We start from the raw sequence: 9,526 nt of genomic DNA on the forward strand, positions 1-9,526 counted from the left end.
TTTAGCAATGGCTGTATAACAATAAAGCATTCATTTCTGCTATGTAAGGTAATGGTGAACCCAGTGCATATAAATTGTCACCAATCTAAATAGTATATCATAGATATGGTTACTGTTAGGCATGTGAACATAAATTAAATATTAATTCAATTGTGGATCATTGTTGTGTGAAGAATGTGGCTCAGCAGAAGCTAAACAGAAGGCTCTAAGAAGGCAACTTCACTGTGTCAAGTGAATCGGAAAATAGAAATGACTATTTAAAACTGTTATTTGTAGAAGAAATAAAGGGTGGCTTTGGCTCAGGAGGTAACCAGCAACTGACTTGTTGATGTGGATTGCCAGCTTTAACTTCTGCTCCATCTGTCTCTTGTCATTGTACTGTTGTATCCTTGGGCAACAAGGAAAAGCCTAATAACACAGCAGCAAAGCTAGGAGTGGCCATCTGACCATTCCTAGCTTTTCCTGCTGAAAGTGGTCAGATGGCCTGGTAGTGCCGACTGAATAGCAACCTCACATCTGTCAGTTTACCCAAGTGCAGCTGTGGGCACAATGTAGGTCACAATCATCATTGTGTGAATGGTCAAATAACTATGGTAGTGTTTGGAGTCCTCAGACTTGATAATGTGCTATGCAAATGCAGACCTAATAATAATAATAATCTGGCAAAGGGTGTTTATTTAAAATTTGTCAAAATTTGCTGAATGGGAGGTGGTGAGGATGAGATCACAGGGACCCAGGTTGTAGAAGATATGATGAAAGCTCAAAGCACAGTCCAACACAGGTGGCATGGCAGAGAGATTAGCACACAGCTAATTACCGGTATCAACTGATACACAGAGGACTGAAAAACGAGCTAACACTAACCAGAACTATACAATTTTACTGGAGAGCAGCAAACATAAAACAACTGACGTTAGACCCTGACAAAGACAAGGACCCAACCACAGACAAAGACAACAGGTGGGTTTAAATACACTGGGAGGGTAATCAAGAAACGAGACACAGCTGTGAAACAATTAGAGAGCAGACAGGTCAGCACAGAGGGGAACAGGATCACAATAAACACAGAAAATCCGAAAATAAACACAGAAAACTCAAATCCTAACAAAATTAACTTTAAAGAACTCACAATACGATGAAGAGGCCATGCTGACACAGCTCTGAAGATGTCACCCTAAAACAGAAAGACAAATGTCTTAAGTATTTTAGGAAGATGTTGGAAATCAAGAGATTGAAAGCTTTTTTTACATATCAGCATCAATTATCATTTACAGGAAACAACTGAATAAAACCACACAGTAACCTGCACAGGGTCAGCTGCTAACTATGCCTTGACCATGGACAAAATAATCTATTGCCTTAGATGGGTCCCCCACCCACAGCATCCTGAAACTAGTTTATATATTATACCTCCTGTTTAATACTACATTTTATCTCTCTCAGCCCTCAGCTCTATAGTTTGGATATTCTTTAGTGTTTCTCTTTAGAACAAATTTCAGATATTACTCCCACTACAAGGTTAACAGTTGCACAAATCCCCAAAAGTAAAGGTTAGGAAATATGTTCTTTCATTTGACTAAGATTGGAAAAATATATATCAAATAAAGAAATACAGAAATATGTTTTCAATATATTTTAAAGGTCTATTAATTAAATTAATTAAATTGGGTAATCTGATAAGACTATGATATATGATAAGAAAAGCATTTTGTTTGCAAGGCAAGAAAAATATTTATGATGTGCTACAGCACCAATGTGAAGTGAATATTTATGAAATAATTGTCGATATCTTAAATAAACAATTATCCATCCATCCATCCATCCATCTTCTTCCGCTTATCCGGGATCGGGTCGCGGGGGCAGCAGCTTCAGAAGGGAGACCCAGACTTCCCTCTCCCCAGCCACTTCTTCCAGCTCCTCCGGGGGAACCCCAAGGCGTTCCCAGGCCAGCCGAGAGACATAGTCCCTCCAGCGTGTCCTGGGTCTTCCTCGGGGCCTCCTCCCGGTGGGACGTGCCCGGAACACCTCACCAGGGAGGCATCCAGGAGGCATCCTGACCAGATGCCCGAGCCACCTCAACTGGCTCCTCTCGACGTGGAGGAGCAGTGGCTCTACTCTGAGTCCCTCCCGGATGACCGAGCTTCTCACCCTATCTCTAAGGGAGAGCCCAGCCACCCTGCGGAGGAAACCCATTTCGGCCGCTTGTATCCGGGACCTCGTTCTTTCGGTCATGACCCAAAGCTCATGACCATAGATGAGGGTGGGAACGTAGATCGACCGGTAAATCGAGAGCTTCGCTTTTTGACTCAGCTCTCTCTTCACCACGACGGACCGGTACAGCGCCCGCTTCACAGCAGACGCTGCCCCAATCCGCCTGTCGATCTCCCGCTCCCTTCTTCCCTCATTCGTGAACAAGATCCCCAGATACTTAAACTCCTCCACTTGAGGCAGGACGACCCCCCTGACCCGGAGAAGGCACTCTACCCTTTTCCAGCTCAGGACCATGGCCTCGGATTTGGAGGCACTGAGCCTCATCCCAGCCGCTTCACACTCGGCCGCGAACCGCTCCAGTGAGAGCCGCAGATCACGTTCCGATGAAGCCAAAAGGACCACATCATCCGCAAAAAGCAGAGATGCGATCCTAAGGCCACCAAAACGGATCCCCTCAACACCTCGGCTGCGCCTAGAAATTCTGTCCATGAAAGTAATGAACAGAATCGGTGACAAAGGGCAGCCTTGGCGGAGTCCAACTCTCACCGGAAACGAGCCCGACTTACTGCCGGCAATGCGGACCAGACTCTGACACCGGTCGTACAGGGACCTGACAGCCCGTATCAAAGGGCCCGGTACCCCATACTCCCGGAGAACCCCCCACAAGGCCCCCCTGGGGACACGGTCGAACGCCTTCTCCAAGTCCACAAAACACATGTAGACCGGTTGGGCGAACTCCCATGCACCTTCCAGGACCCTGCTGAGGGTGTAGAGCTGGTCCAGTGTTCCACGACCAGGACGAAAACCACACTGCTCTTCCTGAATCCGAGGTTCGACTATCCGACGGACCCTCCTCTCCAGGACCCCTGAATAGACCTTACCAGGGAGGCTTAAGAGTGTGACCCCCCTGTAATTGGAGCACACCCTCCGGTCCCCCTTTTTAAACAGGGGGACCACCACCCCGGTCTGCCAATCCAGGGGAGCTGCCCCCGATATCCATGCGATATTGCAGAGTCGCGCGAGCCAAACAATTATGTTTTTATATTTGAAAGCCAAACTGGTGTGGGCATTTTGTTGTCATTCTTTACCTCCCACTGCAATCTAAGGCTACATTCACACTGCAGGCTATAATTCTCAGTTCTGATTTCTTGTAAAATCAGATTGTTTTAATGGTCATTCATATTTCTAAATATATGCAACTTGTTTGTGATCTCATATGTGAACTGGAAAGCTAAAGGTGTCCCACATGTGCAGTAGAGGGTGTAGTAATGTCATGGGTAGTGAACATGCTCAGTGTTTGTGAAAGTAAACATGATGCTACGAGCATATCTTATGATATTGAAGTTGTTGTCCAACCGGAGCCAGCACATGAACAGCTTAATCTTCAATATCATCCACCATGGTTGTTCATTAGAAAAGATCAGATTCGCATCAGATTTAGGATCAAATTTCCAAGTGATCTGGGTTGAATTTGGAAAATCTGATCTGTGTTGTGCCCTGCGACAGACTGGTGACCTGTCCAGGGTGTACCCTGCCTCTCGCCCGGAACGTTAGCTGGTGATAGGCACCAGCACCCCTCCCGACCCCAAGGGTGTACAGAAAATGGATGGATGGATGGATGGATGGATGGATGGATGGATGGATGGATGGATGGATGGATGGATGGATGGATGGATAGATGATCTGTGTTGTTCAGACTGCCGTGAAAAGATCAGATACATAGCATAAGAGCAAAAAAAAAAAGAAAGAAAAAATATCCAGTAGAAATATTGGATGCGTTTCAAATAACCATAAAATTGTGTAAATTGAAATTCTGAAAATAAATGTGCTTAATGGAAACATGCCACTGCAATGGACTGGTGACACATCACCAGTTCATGGGACCATTGGTATAAGCCTTTGTGACCAAATTAGGGTTAAGCATGTTTGATAATGGACTGATGGATGGATACACACCAATTTTGGAAAAAAACAACAAAAATGTCTTTTCATAGAAGGTTTTTGCACTAGGTTTTGGTCATATTTTAAATTGATGTATTTTACAAAATCACAAAAAAAAATTTGCATCACACAAGTCACATGATCAACAATCAGATGTTACTGCTAATGGAAATCATGAAGAAGGCAACAGGAAGTGGCAGAAGGATAATGGTTTGTTTTTGTTTTTTTCAGTCAGTGGCTCCAGCAGAGCTCTCACTGCATCATGGTTCATAAAAAGTTGTGAATCATTGCAATGTGTTGAATCCATTGCTTTTCTGGAAAATGGCCAACTTCATTTTTCCCCAAAGCGCCTTATAGGTAGCTGCTCCCAGTTGGTGGAGCTTGTTGCTCCACTGCCTGAATAAAATGCTGACATCTCCTCTGATTGGCTGATAGACAGTGAGCGCTAGTTCCATGACTGAATTATGAATATATCTAATGTAACTGTTTACATCCATCGCTGTCATGACTTTTAATGACTTATTGCATGAACAAGCTTTTTTGATTTTCATTTAATTTCTTATTTAATGGAAACACCACAATTGCAAAATTGTATTAGCTGAATATGAAAAAAAAAACATGCACATTTGTAATGGAAATGCATCTGCTTACACAGGAGAGTGGATATATATACACAGTGGGGCAACAGAAAAGCTGTTTTCTTACCTAATAAGGAAACAACAGTGACGCTGCAGGACAAAAGTCACCTTTATTGCAGCCTGGAAGTTGGATCATTTTATTGGAGCTTCTGAGTCAGCAGTTAAAACTGGGAGTGTTAAATATAAATAAAAAACTGAATTTATGAAATCATGTCCATCAAAAACAAAACTGGTGTCATGGTCCACTTGTACTTGTGCTTTCATTTTAGTTTAAATTCTAATCAGTTCTGAGTTGTTTATTATTGTTAGGGTCTTTCCATAGTCAGTTTATTCCTGTGTGTTGAGTTTCTTATTTCTTGTATTCTCTATTTATGTTTAAACTCTTTTTTAATGAGGGGATTTGTCACTTTTTGCTGTCATCAGTTCGTGTTCAGCTCTCTGTCCAACAGTCTCCTCCCTCACTTTTTTCTCTCCCCCAGCTTTTCTACATCCCTGTGATCAAAAGCTCCTGGTTTCAGTGTGACTCTCTTATCTCAGCTTCTTTTTTGTGCTGTTTTTTTCACATTGAATTAAATTCCATATACATGAGTTAGGTGCTGAGAACTTTGATCATAGTAATAAAACAATAAAATTTCTTACAAACTCAACTGAAACAGCACAAAAAGCCACAGGGGGTGACTGTGGCTCAATCATCTAGTAATCAGAAGGTTGTTGGTTTTATTCCAGCTTCATTGTGTGAAGGTACTCAACAAGAAGTTGCCTACCAATTTGTGTATGAATGTGTAAGCATTGGGTATGTAGTGTAAAGCTGTTAGAGTGTTTAGAATGACTACGAAAGCGCTCTACACATTCAGACCATTTACCATTTAAAAATGGAACCACTGGCAGCTGCAATCTTCCAAAACAAAAATATTAATAGAACTAAAACAGCTAGTACAAGTTGTAAAATTAGTTTAAAGGCCTATGATCTATCAATCTCTCAATGAAGTATGACAGCTAAAGTTCAGTGTTAGATTACAGCTGTTAACTTGATTATTCCTAACAGCAATAATATTGTCTTTAAAAGGAGTAGAGACAAAACAGTAGCCAAACATGGAAAACCTGAATCTCCAATAATCTTGTCCTCAATTTAAAGCACATAAAAACGGGAATTATTTATAAAAAATAAATACTGTGAAAATGTCAAATCAGAATTGGACAGTTAGCTTTCATCTTTAAAAGGTTGGTTTTATTGACCATGACTTTTACTACCATCAAAGCTGTTTATATCCACTTCATCTGAACTTTGAACCTTAGTCCTGAGATCGAAGTAAGGATTTATTTCATAATGCTTTAATTTCTTCACACCACGTAAAAATAGGAGAACAGTAGACTTATTTAAACATTAAAATAACCAAAATTAAATTTACAAACAGCTGTTTGACAATAGAGCAAACAACTGATAAATTAAATTTTAATTATTTTTTTTTAAAAAAGAGAAATGTTAATGAAGCTACTTTTTAGAATAGATCATTTTATTTTTAATTTTAAAAAGTTACAGTTAAATGTGCCTACCTTACATGTGAATAAGTTGCTGTATCGTTTTTCTTTCTCCCTCCTCAAGAACGAGTCTCTCTTCACTGAAATGAAATCCTCCTTCGTCTGTCAGGAGGGCGGGAAGGACGCTGAACTGAGTTAATGTTTAATAAGTGGTGGACAGTAATGGAGTAGATTTACTTATGTACATTTTGTCCACTACTTTATTTAAGTTTCTGTTAATATCAGAATTATTGGTGCTTTTGAGGAAATCACATAACTCTCACTATTTCTATGGGAATGACCATAATAAACAAATAAACTGTTATACCTGTAGTTTATTCAAAATAATAAAATTTCCATAAAATTTGATCAGTAGATTTGATCAGTAAATTATCAGTAGATAATTTGCTGAATAACCACAAGAAAATTGACAAAATGACCAAAATTATTAGCCCTCTTCTCATTTCTTTACATCCAAGACAAATCAGACTATTCAATTAGCTTTAAAACCACACATGTATATTCAATAAATGTTTACACCACACCTGAATAATCAATCAGCATTAGACCTTAAACAGGCACTCTGCTTGTGAAAGGCCAGTAACACCTTAACACGTGGATTACATTCTGACAATTTTGGTAACAAGCACATTCTTCATGCTAAAATGAGAAAACAAAATTATTCTTGAGGCTAGAGAGAGAATAGGAGATGCTTATGATGAGGGTGAGGGCTACTCCATAATCATTTTGGAACATAATAGAACCAATCTTTTTTATCAGCCTGTTGAGCCTTTTTAATGAAAAATGCCATGGTCTCTACCACAGCTACACAGCCTCTTCTCAAGATGATGCATCAAGGAAGAGAGCAGTGAGAGCTCTTTGCCATGGAAAACTTCCAACCAGGGGCACGGTATGGGGGGAAAAGTGATGACAATTCTAGGAGCCCTGACCAGCAGGGGACCCTCCACAATTTAATTATTTATCTTTTGTTCATAGAAATAAAATAAAAAATCGGGGTCCTGTCAAATACAACATTAATCATATTGTATTTTCAAAGGTTGTTTTTAGGAGTAAAAATTTAATGTTCCCCCTCCAAGACCAAAAAACACATATCCGTATTTGCACTGAACCCCCCTGGATCTGCATGAAATGGTTCGTTCCTGCTTGGAGCGCTTAACAGTGATGCTGTTAGCAACTGAAGTCAGTAGAAGCTGCGGCCACAAACGACTGTGGCAGTTACTATGCTGCTAAGAAATGTTATAAAATCAGGTTTTCAAAATAGGGAGAGGGACATAGAGAAAAAGGCAAGAGTGTTAATTTATAACCCAGAGAGGTTGGTGGACTGTGTGAGATTATCAACCAGTTAGCATAGTTAGCTTAGCTACAGACTACTGTTTGCCTTTATTTCACTAGCATTTAATGAAAGAAATTACCAGCATATTCATATATTGAACCTGTCCCTGTACACAGCAAACTCAAAAGTGTTAAATGTTTTGGTGTTAGTAGACTTTGTGCAAAAGTAGAGTTAATTTTACTCTAATAGAGTCACTTTCTGTTTATGTAAGTCTGGGGTGTATATTATTAGTAGTTAAACTCCAGTGTTAAAACAAAGTGTTTCCGTATCAAATCTAGAGGTGTTAAAATAGAATCAATAACTCTTGACTTCTGAACTCTGAACTCCACCAGCGGCTCTAACACTGAAGGAGTTCATTCACTGCCTCCGCCCAGAATCACAGATTCCCGCCGAAGCGAAGCGACAGAAGCCAAGCCGTTTCAGGACTATTTACTCTCCACATGTCTGAGTTATTTACTGCGCTTGGTAAGTTACTTTTTCTGAGATGGTTTGTAACTATTATTTTGAGTTGAGCTCAACCTGTATGACAGACGGCTCAGTGTTAGCATATTTAGCTTAGCATGCCGAATGTTAGTGGAGTGTTGGAAAAATATCGAGCCGGTTAACATTTAATCAAATTATTGGCTAACTTGAACAGATCCGTAATAATCTGGAGTATGTTTTTCATTATATTGAACGTTTACATGCATATTGGTCAGATTTATCAACCTTTTCTGATCGATTTTTTTCCTTTGAAAAAATGTAATATACTTTTTTTTACTTTGAGAGCATTAATCTCACTGTTGTGTCTTCTTATCTACGTTTTTCAGCATGTTTTAATCCTTTTATTGCCTTTTTGTATATATTAGAACCAGTCTGGTTGAGGATGAATCTCCAGCCTAACCTCTCTCTCCTGATCCCTCCATGGATTCTTCGAAGATTCAAGCTCCAAAAATGATTATGTAAGTGTTAATATCTCTGAAACTCCACATCTCTGTAATGGAGACTTGTTGTTAGAGTTGTAGTAAAAATGTATTCCTTCGCTCCATTCCTTATTGTTCTGTTTTTTTGTTTGTTATGATCCAGAGACCGACACTGGTTGTATTACTCAGAGACTGAAGACGGTCCGATGCAGTAGAGGAGCATGTTGGTGTCTCCGGCCAAACTTCACGAACAGCCCAACAACCTGAAGACAATCTGTTAGTGATGGACATCTCTCTGGTGGAGCAGAGAGGAACTGTCTCTTATGAACAGAAACAGAAACTGGATAAGAAATGATTGTTACGGCCCTGGGCCTTGTGGGCCGGTTTGCAGGTGTCTTGGTGTCCGTCTTTATGCTCCTCCCCTTTGCAGGTGACTCTGATCCGGTGATTGGGAGCGCAGAGTATTTTAACCTGGCTGTCCCCGTCTTCAGTGTCGCTGGTCGCCCGCAGCGTCCACTCTGCTGTCGGAGATGTTTGGTGGCCCGGCCTCAGTTTCCCTTTTGTTGCACCTTTGACTTTGTTCTTGTTTTGGCACCTCAACATCTCCACATGCATTCATACAACACATCCAAGCATTTACATTACACCACTGATACTGATTTCCACAATCCATGGTTGTTTTGTTAATAAAGACTTATTTTTGTGCACTTTAACCACGGCATGGTTTCATGTTTTTGTTACGACCCTGAGCCAGTCGTAACAAATGGGGGCTCGTCAAAAGCTAAAATCCTACAGTTCGTAAATTTGCTGGTTTGATTGTGTGATGCATTTCACTCATTGTTTTTCGTGTTTGTAGGAGTGAGCGGTGACGTCATCGTGTGGGTTGGACGCGGCTTTGTTAACCTGCTTGTTTGTTGTGGGCAGCTGTGGCGTGTTTGGTAGGTTGGTCCGATTTTCAGGTG

The 9,526-nt window shown here is 40.7% G+C and overlaps 1 long non-coding RNA gene across 1 annotated transcript; it reads left to right on the forward strand.

Moving 5' to 3' along the window:
- The first annotated feature begins 7,842 nt into the window (after window positions 1-7,842).
- On the forward strand, window positions 7,843-8,862 carry LOC107834760 (uncharacterized). Its single transcript, XR_001660579.1, has 3 exons — window positions 7,843-8,127; window positions 8,511-8,603; window positions 8,728-8,862. It is a non-coding gene; the product is annotated as an uncharacterized LOC107834760 (long non-coding RNA).
- The last annotated feature ends 664 nt before the right edge of the window (window positions 8,863-9,526 follow it).

The sequence above is a fragment of the Poecilia formosa genome, unplaced genomic scaffold, assembly GCF_000485575.1.
Source record: "Poecilia formosa unplaced genomic scaffold, Poecilia_formosa-5.1.2 Scaffold752, whole genome shotgun sequence".
In the NCBI taxonomy this organism is placed as follows: Eukaryota; Metazoa; Chordata; class Actinopteri; order Cyprinodontiformes; family Poeciliidae; genus Poecilia; species Poecilia formosa.